This window comes from Panthera onca, chromosome A3 (assembly GCF_046562875.1).
Source record: "Panthera onca isolate mPanOnc1 chromosome A3, mPanOnc1 haplotype 2, whole genome shotgun sequence".
Taxonomy (NCBI): domain Eukaryota; kingdom Metazoa; phylum Chordata; class Mammalia; order Carnivora; family Felidae; genus Panthera; species Panthera onca.
Genome location: NC_138341.1, coordinates 72,671,456 through 72,686,601, shown reverse-complemented (window position 1 = coordinate 72,686,601; position 15,146 = coordinate 72,671,456). Strand labels below are relative to the sequence as shown.

At 38.9% G+C, this 15,146-nt stretch overlaps 1 pseudogene; it reads right to left on the bottom strand.

Annotated features, from left to right (window-relative positions):
* Nucleotides 1–11,680: 11,680 nt before the first annotated feature.
* On the bottom strand, nt 11,681–12,427 carry LOC132672043 (large ribosomal subunit protein uL16m pseudogene; annotated as a pseudogene).
* Between the last annotated feature and the right edge of the window lie 2,719 nt (nt 12,428–15,146).

Below are 15,146 nucleotides of genomic sequence, written 5' to 3'. Positions count from 1 at the left end.
TCTGCAAGCAGGCTCCAGGCTCTGAGCTGCCAGCACAGAGCCCGATGGGGCGTTCAAACTCACAAACCACAAGATCATGACCTGAGCAGAAGTCGGACGCTTAGCTGACTGAGCCACCCAGGAGCCCTGAAATGAAACCAGTCTTTAAAGAATACACACCATGTGATTCCACTTACATGAAATTTTGGAAAAGACATACCGACCGAATCTATAGGAACAGAAGGCAGATCAGTTGACTGCCCAGGTGTGGGAGGTGTGTGTGTGTGTGTGTGTGGGTGGGTGTGTGGAGGTGGGTGAGGGCTAAGAACCATACAAATCCGAGGAGAGAAAAGCTCCTTGGTATTCTAATTTCTTTTTTTCATAACAAAAATAATTTGTCGTGTTTGAACTGCAGAAAGAGGGAGATAATAAAAATGTGTTAGTAAGCAACAGATGAGAAGTTGAAATACATTCAACAGCTTGTGAGAGTTGAATGAAAAACCTTGAAGTCAGACAGATGGCTCCCACGTAGACTCTGAGATGGACTGGGGAGAAAGAAATATTAAAACAGTTTCTGGGGAGGGTTGGGTGGGTGTGAGGGACCAGTTACTAGAAGTTCAATGGCTTTTTAAAAAAATTACATGAACAACAACCTGACGCTGATTTAGTAATCTGTGATGGGTCTCATCTGGAATATTCTACCTACTACTTATTGATGATTTTCTACCTGACAGCATGGTGAGCACTAAGCCAAGCATTTAGATGTTATTTGTTATCTTACTTAATCTTCACATCAACTCTTTGAGGTTAATGAGGTAAATGTTACATTTGTAGATGAAGAAATCCACACTAGATGAGCTTAGATTGCCTGTATTTACACGAGCTAGTAAATGGTCAAAAAACAAGTCTGAGTCCTAAATGTGTGCCTGCATTCCCAGGCTCTAGTACCTTTAGGTTACAGGAATATGCAGGCACAAGAAGAAAGTTTAACCTTTTATTCATTTATTCCACAAATCTTCACTGAGCACTTGTGAAAGGCCCATCACTGGGCTAGGCCCTGGTGGTTTGGCAGTGGACGAAACAGACAAAGTCTCTGCCCTCGAGGACCTTACGTTGTCGTGGGAGAAGGCTGACAAAATAAAAATTTGAAATTGAATTTCAGAAGTGTAAGTGCTATGAAGAAAACTAAAGTGAGGAAGGGAAAGGAGAGGGGTGACAGTCACTACTTTAGAAAGAGTGGACAGGGAGGAACATTCATCCAGGAGGCCTTGAGCAGGGATTAGACTGACTGCAGGAGTGAGACCTACAAATACCCAGAGGAAGGGCCTTCCAGGCAGGGAACAGGGAAGGCTGCAGAGAAGGTAGACGCTGTAACCCTGCGATGTTTTTACAGCCTCAGCAAGAGGAATCACTACTGTGCCTGTAACATCGTGTGCAAAGGGAGGGCTGGAGGAGATAATCTGAGAAGTGTCAAGATGCCAGGGCCCATGTCAGGCAGGCTCTGCGAGTGCCATGGTAAGAACTGAGTAAGACTGGGGGGTAATGGAATCAAATGTACATTTTCAAAGGATCACCATTCCACCTTGACACTTGGGGATTGCTCATGCAAATCCTAAATACGCGTTCATAATCAAATACCTTCTGACAAAATACTACATCCTGCACACTGTGGCCAATTCCAAATCCTCCAAACCCAAGAAATGTAATAATCCAGGAAGTTAGGAAAGGAGGGGTTGTTTCTCTAAACTGGTACAAGTTGTTTCATAGGGTAAAAATCTTACCTTTTCTTCTTAAGTGTAAAGGTCAGCCTGCATTATTGAAAAGTCTATAAAAATACATATTTATTACTTTTACATGTAATTGGACCTAAGCCATCCAAGTTTTTTAGGGCATGAAGGGAATAGACAAGAATAATTTTATAATTAACCGCTGACAGGTTTCATTAAGTAATTGGAGCATTCCCTTAAGATCTTGTTTATAGCATTAAATCTCTTAATAGATAGAGTAAAAGAAAATATAAAACTGAATTCTTGATCAGATTATAGTACTATCAATTGTACCTCACCATAATTTACTGCTAGCAAGCAAACCCTTTAAGAACCCAGATGTTTGGTATTTTCTTGTCAAATGAACAAGAACCACGTCAGCAACAGAACCTTCCCCTCCCATGTATCAAGATTTCATTTAAAGGAACTCACACCCACTGTCTGCTTTCACTTGCACACGGATCTCAGTTCGTAAAGGAAATTATTTATGAAATTGGTATTTCCTGAATGCGTTTGATGATTATTATGAGAATAAGTGTTTCCTTGTAACTTAATTCTGTGTAAACACTATCTTTCCCTTCTTTGAGATGAATTTTCCCCAGGAAATGTATGGTCACTTTAGTTCACTTTAAGAACAATATTGATTATTCAAATGAGAAATTACAATATGCAAATACATACAGCCAGCTCTTAGAAGAAGCACTGTTGTACTTACACATTTCAGCTGACATACTACAGGTTCTTTATCAGTGGAGGTAAAAAGCAAGGCCATATATAATTTATGAGTACTCTCTCTCTCTAATTGCTTTCCAGTAGAATTGCAGGAAGGAATTTGCTCTCTCCTGTTTCCCAAGGGGGATTGCCTTTGTTACAACTCCACTATAAGCTTTATAGGAGTTGTAGCTTTCAAAATAGAGCATTAACTAAAAGCAACTATCCAATTATACCAGCTGTGACTATGCTGTATACTGAATATTTACCAAGAAAAAAAGCATTTAACAGATGATTTAATATAGCAGCCTGGCATAATGAATCTATAACTGACACTTCAATCACATAGCTAATGTCTTCCGTGGCTGAAATAGTCAAGAGTGTACACAAGTAGCTCAAGTCGGTGTGAAAAATAAAGACTATCAGGCTTGATTTTCAACACGGCAAACGTGTGATGTGAATTTGAAAAGTAATCAAAGAACTCATGTTCGTGTGTTATGTACAAAGTGTGAGATTTCTCCCAACTGCTTGATTTTAAAAGTAGATATGCTTTCAACTTCAATCAATCTTTTTTAACTCTTTTGACGCCTTATGTATGTGTCCCAAAGTCTTATTATAGGACCCTCCTGGAAACTGGTGCTTTGGAACCCCTTTAGGTACTTCTCAGATAAACACCAAGAAGAATCTGCCTTGTGTGAAATTCCACTCTGCACCCAATGGTGTGAGAATGAGCTGCAGGATAGTCATTTTCTGCCTGTAATCCATTCAGCTTCTCAAGTGCTGACCAAGTGCTAGGAGGGAAAAGGCTTTGGCTGGGCTGGCGTTGATTAAATGGACTTGCAGTTAATTCATATTATCAAGGAGTATTTTTATGGGCAAAAATCCCCTACTAACCCTTGCAAAATTGGCTCTGCAAGAAATGAAGAATGAAGATGATGTTTCATCAAATGCGTTAGCTCTGTATTAAAGAAACAAAACAAAGGAACCACAACACTTTGCTACCAACTCTTGAGTCATCTTATTGGTGCTGTCTTGACAAAGAGATGCCGTTCCTCTATGTGTTATGATGTCACCTTTGTCCAATCATAACCTTCCTTATGAGAGTGGGGGATAACTCTCTGGAGACAAGGTGAGTGACAGCAGCGAGCAACGCAGCAGTCACTAGGCAACAAGATCCAGTCTTCAGTGGAAGAGAATTTTAAAACATTTAACCCTCGCGCTGTCAGGGCTTTTTGTTGCTGATGTGGCGGTAATCTCTGGACAAAAGGCCTAATATGAATAATACAGCTTTTTTTTTTCTCTAAAGCTGTGTTTCTAGAGGCAATGCAGGGACACTTCCTGTTTAGACTATGGACATTATTCAGTTTGAAAGACTGCTGAACTTAGAAATTTTTAATCTTTTTCACAATGGTTACAGTTGAAGCCACATGATGGTCCCCTCAGTGTGTTTAGACCTGTTATTGGATTGCTCCCCATAAGCTGGGCTGTCACACACATGTGTAGTCTGTGCCCTGCACAGTCATACTACGGGGGAGGGTGGGGTGAGAGGGACAGGGGGAGCGCGGAGTGGAGCTCAAATCAGCCTGTGCTCCATTCGCCAAAATGCACTCTTCTTCGGGCCGGGCCGGATCCGGAAAGGTTTTTTTTTGTTTTGTTTTGTTTTTTTTCAGATTTGTTGCCTTGATGGGGGTACCGTGTTGTAATTTGTCTGCCTAGATGGGTTGCTTTTGCCAAATTGCACCAAGTTGCTGTATGAGCTCTTGGGGGTTGCCTACAAGTACCATAGTATTGTTCCAACCAGTCAGAAAGTTCTGTAGGATTGTCCCTCTTTCACTTGACCCTGCTAGACAATTTAGCACAGGGCTGGACAGACCCACGTGTAGCCTGGTGGTATTGTTTCCAAACTGGATTTCCATTATCATCTCCCTCAGATGATTGTTTTGGTTTGTTTGAGAAAAATTTTAATTTTTTATCATAAAGATAATTTTGTATTGATTTGAAAGATCTAATAGTTTCATATATTTTCTGTACCCCAACAGTTATGTAGTATAATGATTTCCTCGAGAAGAGAGATCCTTTTTTTTTTCTTTTTCTTTTAGCTAGATAATAAGTCAATTAGAAAGTGTTTGGTTTGTTTGCTTGGTTGGTTTTTGGCTATAGTTTATTATTGCACTTTTTGTGTTTTGTTTTTGAGTATAGTTTTTTGTTTTTTTTTTTTGAGGTTTTTTTTTTTTTTTTCGTATAGTTGACACACAATGTTACATCTGTTTCAGGTATACAACATAGTGATTCAACAATTCTATACACTATGCTATACTCACCACAAGTGTAGCTACCATCTGTCACCATACAAGGCTATTATGATACCATTCACTATATTCCTATGCTGTGCCTTTTATTCCTGTGCCAGAGGGGAGGTGGTGGGGACATGGCCCAGATGGGTGAAGGGACTGGGATACACAGGCATCCCATTATGGAATGGAGAAGTCACAGGAACAAAAGGTGCAGCAGACACTTTTTAAGCGAGCTTCTAGAGGACAGCAGGTACCATGTTTTCTCTAACAGTGTCTGGCACATAGTAAATGCACATATACCTTTGCATGAATGAATGAATTGCTTAATTGATTAATTAGCTAATGATATTCACTTGGGGGAAATCCAACAGGAGAGTTATATATGTTAAAATTAAGGTGTCAGACACCTTACACATTATCTAGTACAACACGTATTTTGCAGTTGAGGAAATTGAGATCCAAATAACTAATCAATTAACATATCTAGCTAAAAGCATAGCTAGGTTTCTCTATAATTAGGTCAATGTGAAGACTAATTAACATATATTAACTAATAGTAATGATTTCAGGAGTAGAATTTAGTGATCCATCACTTATATATAACACTCAGTGCTCATCCTAACAAGTGCCCTCCTTAATGCCCAACATCCATTTAGCTCATCCCCCCACCCACCTCCCCTCTGTCAACCCTCAGTTTGCTCTGTATACTTAAGAGTCTCTTATGGTTCACTGGAGACTAATTTAGATTATAAATATGTAGAGAAAAAAATATCATTTTCATTGACCTTACTATATGCTTTATCTAGTATCAGCTTTTTTTTTTTTTTTTTATTTTTGGGACAGAGAGAGACAGACAGAGCATGAACGGGGGAGGGGCAGAGAGAGGGAGACACAGAATCGGAAACAGGCTCCAGGCTCTGGGCCATCAGCCCAGAGCCCGACGCGGGGCTCGAACTCACGGACCGCGAGATCGTGACCTGGCTGAAGTCGGACGCTTAACCGACTGCGCCACCCAGGCGCCCCTAGTATCAGCTTTTTCACTTTGCCAGGTGTTTGGGTTTTTTTTTTTTGTTTGTTTGTTTGTTTGTTTTTTGTCACTGAAGGCTTTTACAATCTAATTAAGGAGACAGGCCTAAAACATGATAAATTAGAGAAATAACACAACCAAAGATTTACTAAGCCAAGTGTTTTATAAATCTTATCTTGTTTAATCTTCACAAGAGGCAGATCCAGGATATGAACCCACTGTTATCTGACTATCAAAACTTTTCTTATCCTAAAATCATTATTTCCTGAACATTAGTCATTCATATTTTTCATATCTGAGTGTCACCTGTACTACGATTTCTTTGACATTTTTCTTCAAATTGTCCTCAGGGTTTTTTTTTTTAAGTTCATTTATTTATATTTTTTAGTAATCTCTACACCCAACGTGGGGCTTGAACTCATGCCCCAAGGTCTGGATCTGCATACTCTTCCAACTGAGCCAGCCCAGTGCCTGACTCCACTTTTTAATCTTAGTATTATTCGAATCTATCCATGAGATTAAAGGGTATATTAGATATGTATTTTTCCTAATTTACATTAAAATAAATATGTAACTATTTAAATAGAAAAAATATTTATCTGTGTGCCACCTAAGATTATATCAAGACTTCAGTGATAGTTGTACCACTCTTTGGAAAATATTACATGTTTTTTTTTTAACATTACATGTTTTTAGATCGGCAAAGATATTAAATATAGGAAAGCTCTAAACAATGCTATGGATTGTCCAAACGGAGAAAAGTCACTGCTGACTGCAGCTGAGTTCATCTGATTCTAATAACCACCCCCCCACCATGAATTATATTAGATATTTCAGTCTTGTGTTCAAATTTAGCCACTGATCTGATCTTTGTTACTAAACAGTGTAACTTGCCCGGCTGTGTTTCCTCACCTGTCCTAGAGCACATTGGATTAGATAAATTCTGAAGGTGAACATTCTATGAGCTAAAATCATCTGCATTATTTATTCATCTCTTCAGTTAGAAGACCCCTGTGTGCAGGGAGATCCCTATAATGTAGTATACACAATGACCACAGTAACTGTGAACATATTCAATTCCTTATTGAAGACTTTCAAATGATTTTTTGAAAAGAGCAAAATTACATTGATAGTTTTTTTTTTACATAGGTTGTTAACAAGACATCCATTATTTATTTATTTATTTATCTATCTATCTATTTATTTATTTATTTATTTATTTATTTATTTATTAAGTAGGTTTCATGCCTAATGTGGGGCTTGAACTCATGGCCCTAAAATTGAGAATCATATGCTCTACTGACTGAGCCAGCCAGACACCCTAACAAGACATCCTTAAATAAAAATAAAAACACTAAAAATAAAGAGCTGGGCAAACATATCAAACAAACAAACAAACAAACAAAAAACAAAAAAGAAGTAAGGTGATAAGATCAGTATCAGAGAAGACAGAATTTGAGGCAAAAAGGTAGGATAAAGAGGGATATTTTATTTTTAAAAATGTATAGTCCACCAAGATGTTATAATAGGTTATAAATATTTGTGGACAAAATATATAAAGCAAAAATTGTTAGAAATACATAAAGAATTTGACAAAACTGCACTTATAATGGACATTTTAATATTCTTCTGTATTTATACAATACAAAGAACGAAATGAAATGAAGTTTGGATTACATATAGTTAGAAAGCTTGAATTAATAGATACACGTAGGACTTTGTATGCAACAAAAACCTCTATTCTTGTCAAATAGAGATTTGAAAGGTAAAAATTACACTGTCAGTTTCTGACCACAGTGAAATAAAACAAGAAATTAAGAAGAAAAAACTTTCCTCCCATCAAATTAAATTACTTACAAATATTCATACAAATTAAATTTTTTTTAGTGTTTATTTTTGAGACAAAAAGAAAGAGAAAGGGACAGAGTGAGAGTGGGGGAGGGGTTGAGAGCGAGGGAGACACAAAATCTGAAGCAGGCTCCAGGCTCGGAGCTGTCAGCACAGAGCCCAACACTGGGCTTGAACTCATGGACTGCGAGATCACGACCTGAGTCAAAGTCGGACGCTCAGTCGACTGAGCCACCCAGGTGCCCCGAAATATTTATGCAAATTTAAATGAAAGAGGAAATCAAAACTGATATTATAATTTAGACATTAATACATTAAAATACACAGTAAAAGATGTATTCACAGGAAATTCATAAAATTAAATGTTTTTATTAATAAACACGAAATGTCGAAATAAAGAAGGTAGAAAGAACAACAAAATAATATGAAGGCAAAAGTAAGAATTGTTTTCTGCCTCTATCAAAGTAATTCAAAACTTTTTACATTTAAAATAAATGTCAATTTAGCAGAATATAAGATCGGTCTCCATTTTCGAAGTAAAATAAGAAACTCAGGGGCGCCTGGGTGGCTCAGTCGGTTAAGCGTCCAACTTCGGCTCAGGTCACGATCTCGCGGTATGTGAGTTCGAGCCCCACGTCGGGCTCTGTGCTGACTGCTCAGAGCCTGGAGCCTGTTTCAGATTCTGTGTCTCCCTCTCTCTCTGACCCTCCCCCGTTCATGCTCTTTCTCTCTCTGTCTCAAAAATAAATAAATGTTAAAAAAACATTTAAAAAAAAAAAACCTCAAAGATCATTATTGTATGGGGACTACTTCACACTATGTCCCCCAAATTCTCCTGGGACATGAGTACTTTCACTTTCCTTTGCATCCAGATGTACACAAATGGAAACTTCAGAAACACTGGTCTCTTTCTTTTTTTAAAAAAATTTTTTAACATTGATTTGTTTTTGAGAGAGAGAGACAGAGCGCGGGCAGAGGAGGGGCAGAGAGAGAGGGACACAGAATCCGAAGCAGGCTTCAGTCTCTGAGCTGTCAGCACAGAGTCTGATGTGGAGCTCGAACGTATGCACTGTGAGATCATGACCTGAGCCAAAGTTGGACACTTAACCTACTGAGCTATCCAGGTGCCTCTCTTTCTTTCATTTTTTAAATATTTATTTTTATTTTGAGAAAGGGAGAGAGAGTGTGCAAGTGGAGGAGTGGTAGAGAGAGAGAGAGAGAGGGAGAGAGAATCCCAAGCAGGCTCTTGGATCCTGTGGTAAAACTGGCTCCTGTTAGATGATGCAGGACCTGTCAGAACCAGGGTAGAGGGTTGGGAGGGTGGGTCAGAATGGGGAAGGTGAAGACTGGGAATCTAGACAGACATTCAGGGATAGTTAGTTGAGACATGGACAGACATATGGCAATGTGTCTGTCAATTCACCCAAATGAAATTAGTAATCAGTTGACTTACAGATAGAATTAACAAGGTACAAGAATCATCCAAACTGTCCTCTAAGGACTATCCTTTGTTGAAGGCCATGGCTCTTCCTATGCTCATCTCCACAAAAAGGTGCAGGTCCAGATAAGGACTGACAGTCTGCCGTAGCAGAATCAGGATCAGTGGTTGTTAGAGGATCAATAGGCAAGCAATTAGCCAAGATCTGAGTGCTAAAAACATCGGGAAGAACCTGCTAGCATGAATCAGGAACTGGATTTTACAAGGGATTATTGCAGAGCTGGGGCTGAAGAGCTGTACGATACAACATTTATCAGACAAGAACTAGGTCACAAGGAAACATGGATTACAGAATTAAAGAAAAGAAACCTTCCAGGCCTACTTCACATTGAATCACTCAGACCCAGGGCTCCTGCTCACCTTGTCTTGGCCTTGGATGGTGGCTCCAGAGTACATAGTGCAGATGAACCTGTAGGCAGGAGTTCCAGAGATTATGAGGTAAGGGTAGCAGTACTGTAAGGTCAGGGTCTTAAATGTGTTCAATTGTGTGAGCTTCTCAGATAGCATCTGTATTTCCTAGATAAGTCTAGTTGCTGAACTGAGCTCTGTCTCTGGGTGACACTTCTTGTGGTATGTGGGAGGATTCTGCATACCCCTGGCCTCTTCCAGGAGCTGACTTGTAAGCAACATTCAGATCTTAATAGATGTCATTTCCTCCCTGACCCCAGAACTCTACTAGGTGTCCCTCTTGTGTGCTCCCTTAACACCCTGACATGGCACTATCACACTGTGACATAGTGGCCTGTTTTCTGCTGCATAGGCTCCATTGTTTGCATTTAACTATTGTAAATTAGTGTACCAATGAGTCTGAATGTGATATCCTTTGTATAGCTGTGTAATGTTGAGATTACTTATGAAAATGCCTAAATGAAACTTTTCACCCTTGGATATTATATGGAAAGTAACTGACCCATTGTCTAATTTGTGTGGTGTCAAACCGCACCCAGTGTTTAAACCAATCCCAAGGGGAGCCTGGACAGTCAAAATATCACAGCAGGGTAGGACTGCCAAAGGGGAAATTTATAGCTAAATGCCTATATTAGAAAAGAAGAAAGATCAAATCAATTACTTAACTTCCACCTTAAGAAACTAGAAAAGGAAAAGTGAACTAAACCCAAAGGAAGTGGGAGAAATGGAATAATAAAGATAAGAGTGAAAATAATATAGAAAACCAATAGAAAAATGTAACAAAGTGAAAAATTGTTTCTATGAAAACATCAAGAAAATAGACAAACTTTTACCTTGACCAAGAAAAAAAAGAGAGAAGACAGACGTGACTGAAATCAGGAATGAAATAGGAATATTGCTACCAACCTCACAGAAATTAAAAGAATTATAAGGAAATATTTGAACAATGTATGCCAATAAATTAGGTAACTTAGATGACATGGAAACTTCCCTAGAAAGACAAAAATTACTGAAACTGACTCAAGTAGAAAATAGAAAATATGTGTGTGTACATAAACATTTTTTCTGGAAGAGTATTTTGTTAGAGCAGTTTTAGGTTCACAGCAGAATTGAGAGGAAGTGCCAGAGATTTCCCATATGCTCTCCGCCCCCACACATGCACAGCCTCCCCCATTATCACCAAACCCCCAGCAGCAGACATTTGTGACAACTGTTGACCTACATTAATACATCACAAACACCCAAAGTCCATAGTTTACATTAGGGCTCCCTCTTGGTTACCTTCTATAGGTTTGGATAAGTTCATGATGACATGTTGCCATCATTATAGTATCATGCAGAGTATCTTCACTGCCTCCCCAAATCCTCTGTGCCCTGCTTATTAATCCCTCTCTCCCACCTAATCCCTGGAAACCTTTGATCTTTTTACTGTGTCCATAGTTTTGCCTTTTCCAGAATGTACTGTTGTTGGAATCATACAGTATATAGCTTTTTCTGTGCTTCTTTCCCTTGTTAATACACATTTAAGCTTCTTCCATGTCTTTTCAAGGGTTGACAGATCATTCTTTTTGGTGCTGAATAATATTCCATTGTTTACTCACCCATTCACCTGCTGAAGGACATCTTGTTTGCTTCCAAGTTTTGGCAATCATAAGTAAAGCTGCTATAAACATTCATATGCAGGTTTTTTGTGTGGATATAAGTTTCTATCTCCTATGGGTAAATACCAAGGAGCTCAAGTGTAAGATCATATGGGACAAGTATGTTTAGTTTGGTAAGAAACCCCCTGTCTTCTGAAGTTGCTGTCCCATTTTGTATTCCCACCAGCAATGTATGAGAGTTCTTGTTGTTCCACATCCTCACCAGCATTTGCTGTTGTCAGTGTTCCAGATTTGGTCATTCTAATAGGGGGGTAGTGGTATCTCATTGTTTTTTGTTTTGTTTTGTTTTATTTTACAGGTAATACTCAAACTTTAATGTAAATATAATGTACTTTAAAAAATCAAGATACTGTACAATTTTTCAGAAATCATTTACTCATATGCTGCTCCTTGGTTAGATTTCAGAACTACCCAAAAACTTTAAAGGTAGACTGAAGGGGAAAAAAGGTAGATTCTTTCTCTCTCGGTAGCCTTTTTACATTTATTTCTCACATTCTTCCTACACATTCAGGCCTATAAGCCTTGCCCCAGTACTACCTCTTCTGGATCAAGTCATCTGGGCTCAGGCCTTTCTGTCTCCCCTGCATGCTGGCAGTGGCTATGTGCTCAAAGGTCCCGGGGTTTTAGTTGTTCTGTTCTGGTTCCTCTTGATCTTTTTGGATCCTCTCTAGAGTCTCATGGCTCATGGCCTGTGCTGGGAAGGACAGCTTGTGGCCAACCTGGTTGAGGAAAGCTTGTGCCTCTTTGAATCCACAACACCCACCCATTTCTACTGTGAGACGGCCAGCCTTCACAGAGTCATGTAGTGATCCCCCCATGCGCTGTCCCATACCCTTGTGGGTGGTGGGCTTGAAAGGGGCTGGTACTCTCTATAAGGCAAACTGTGTTCTTGGGGTCCATAGAGTGGTTGATTGTCAGGTGCATCATTTCAAAATGCCCCCAGTGGAGGTAACCACCACCCAGTGCCAAGATTGCAAAAATGCCTTCTGTGAATTCAGTAGCTTCAATAGAAGGTCCCCATATGTCACTCGAGTATTTGGGTTCTCTTCTCATTTTTGGCACAGGGGTGCCCTTTCAATAAATCTAAGCATGGGCTTTTCAGGAATGGAAACATCCTTAAAAGTTGGCACCAGGAGCAGAGTCTTTAGGCCAGCACAGGTAGGCGGAGCTGCTCAAGAATCTGACAGTGGTGCTCACATGAATGGCACCTGGGCACAAGCCAGCAGCCACCACATGGCCATGGCCACCACCGCAACCACCTCCACTGGGCACGGAGGGCAGCACCCTAGTGCCACACTGGAATCAGCTCAGGGCTGCCAGTATCTCACTGTTTTAATTTGCATTTCCTGATGTCACATGATGTTGAGCCTCTTTTCATATACTTATTTGCAATCTTCTTGGAGGAGGTGGCTGTTAAGGTCTTTGGCCCATTTTTTTAATCAGTTGTTTGCATTCTTACTAAATTTTAAGAGTTTTCTCTGTATTTTTTTGCACATTATTTATATTTTGATTAAAAGTTAATATTTTATCCACTTGTTTAAGACAATATGAGATAATATCTATTGGCCTACTATTGACATATTTTTATTTTTATTTATTTATTTATTTTTAATTTATTTATTGTTTAATTTACATCCAAGTTAGTTGGCATATGGTGCAACAATGATTTCAGGAGTAGATTCCTTAATTCCCCTTGCCCATTTAGCCCATCCCCCCCTCCCACAACACCTCCAGCAACCCTTTGTTTGTTCTCTATATTTAAAAGTCTTTTATGTTTTGTCCCCCTCCCAGTTTTTATATTATTGTTGCTTCCCTTCCCTTGTGTTCATCTGTTTTGTATCTTAAATTCCTCACAAGTGAAGTCATATGATATTTGTCTTTCTCTGACTAATTTCACTTAGCCTAATACCCTCTAGTTCCATCCACATAGTTGCAAATGGCAAGATTTCATTCTTTTTGATTGCCAAGTAATACTTCATTGTATATATATATGTACCACATCTTCTTTATCCATTCATCTGTTGATGGACATTTGGGCTCTTTCCATACTTTGACTATTGTTGATAGTGCTACTATAAACATTGGGATTCATGTGCCCCTTTGAAACAGCACACCTGTACCCCTTGGATAAATACCTAGTAGTGCAATTTCTGGGTCATAGGGTAGTTCTATTTTTAATTTTTTGAGGAACCTCCATACTGTTTTCAAGAGTGACTGCACCAGTTTGCACTCCCACCAGCAGTGTGAAAGAGATCCTCTTTCTCCACATCCTCACCAACATCTGTTCTGTTGTTGCCTGAGCTGTTAATGTTACCATTCTGACAAGTGTGAGGAGGTACCTCAATGTGGTTTTGATTTGTATTTCCCTGATGATGAGTGATGTGGAGCATTTTTTCATGTGTCAGTTGGCCATCTGGATGTCTTCTTTGGAGAAGTGTCTATTCATGTCTTTTGTCCATTCCTTCACTGGATTATTTGTTTTTTGGGTGTTGAGTTTGTTAAGTTCTTTGTAGATTTTGGATACTAACCCTTTATCTGATACGTCGTTTGCAAATATCTTCTCTCATTCTGTCGGTTGCCTTTTAGTTTTGCTGACTGTTTCCTTTGCTGTGCAGAAGTTTTTTTTATTTTGATGAGGTCCCAATAGTTCATTTTTTCTTTTGTTTCCCTTGCCTCTGGAGACGTGTTGAGTAAGAAGTTGCAGCGGCCAAGTTCAAAGAGGTTTTTTCCTGCTTTCTCCTCTAGGATTTTGATAGCTTCCTGTGTTACTTTTAGATCTTTCATCCATTTTGAGTTTATTTTTGTGTATGGTGTAAGAAAGTGGTCTAGGTTCTTTTTTCTGCATGTCACTGTCCAGTTTTCCCAGCACCATTTACTGAAGAGACTGTCTTTTTTCCATTGGATATTCTTTCCTGTTTTGTCAAAGATTAGCTGGCCATACGTCTGTGGGTCCATTTCTGGGTTCTTCATTCTGTTCCATTGATTTGAGTGTCTGTTCTTGCGCTTGTACCATACTGTCTTGATGATTACAGCTTCGTAATATATCTTGAAGTATGGGTTTGTGATGCCTCCAGCTTCAGTTTTGTTTTTCAGGATTGCTTTGGTTATTCGGGGTCTTTTCTGGCTCCATACAAATTTTAAGATTGTTTGTTCTAGCTCTGTGAAGAATGCTGGCATTATTTTGATAGGGATTGCATTGAATATGTAGATTGCTTTGGGTAGTATTGACATTTTAATAATATTTGTTCTTCCTATTCAGGAGCATGGAATATTTCTCCATTTTTTTGTGTCTTCTTCAATTTCTTTCATAAGCTTTCTATAGTTCTCAGTGTATAGATTTTTCACCTCTTTGGTTATGTTTACTCCTAGGTATTTTATGGTTTATGGTGCAATTGTAAATGGGATCGATTCCTTGATTTCTCTTTCTGTTGCTTCATTATTAGTGTATAGGAATGCAACCAATTTCTGTGTATTGATTTTATATTCTGTGACTTTGCTGAATTCATAGATCAGTTCTAGCAGTTTTTTGGTGGAATCTTTTGGATTTTCCATGTAGAGTATCATGTCATTTGCGAAGAGTGAAAGTATGACTTCCTCCTGGCTGATTTGGATGCCTTTTATTCCTTTGTGTTATCTGATTGCTGAGGCTAAGACTTCCAATACTATGTTGAATAACAGTGGCAAGAGTGTACATCCCTGTCATGTTCCTGACCTTAGGGAGAAAGTTCTCAGTTTTTCCCCATTGAGGATGATATTAGCAGTGGGTCTTTCATATATGGCTTTTATGATCTTGAGGTACGACCCTTCTATACTAACTTTCTTGAGGGTTTTTATCAAGAAAGGATGCTGTATTTTGTCAAATGTTTTCTCTGCATCTATTGAGAAGATCATGTGGTTCTTGTCCTTTCTTTTATTGATGTGATGAATCTCATTAATTGTTTTGTGTATATTGAA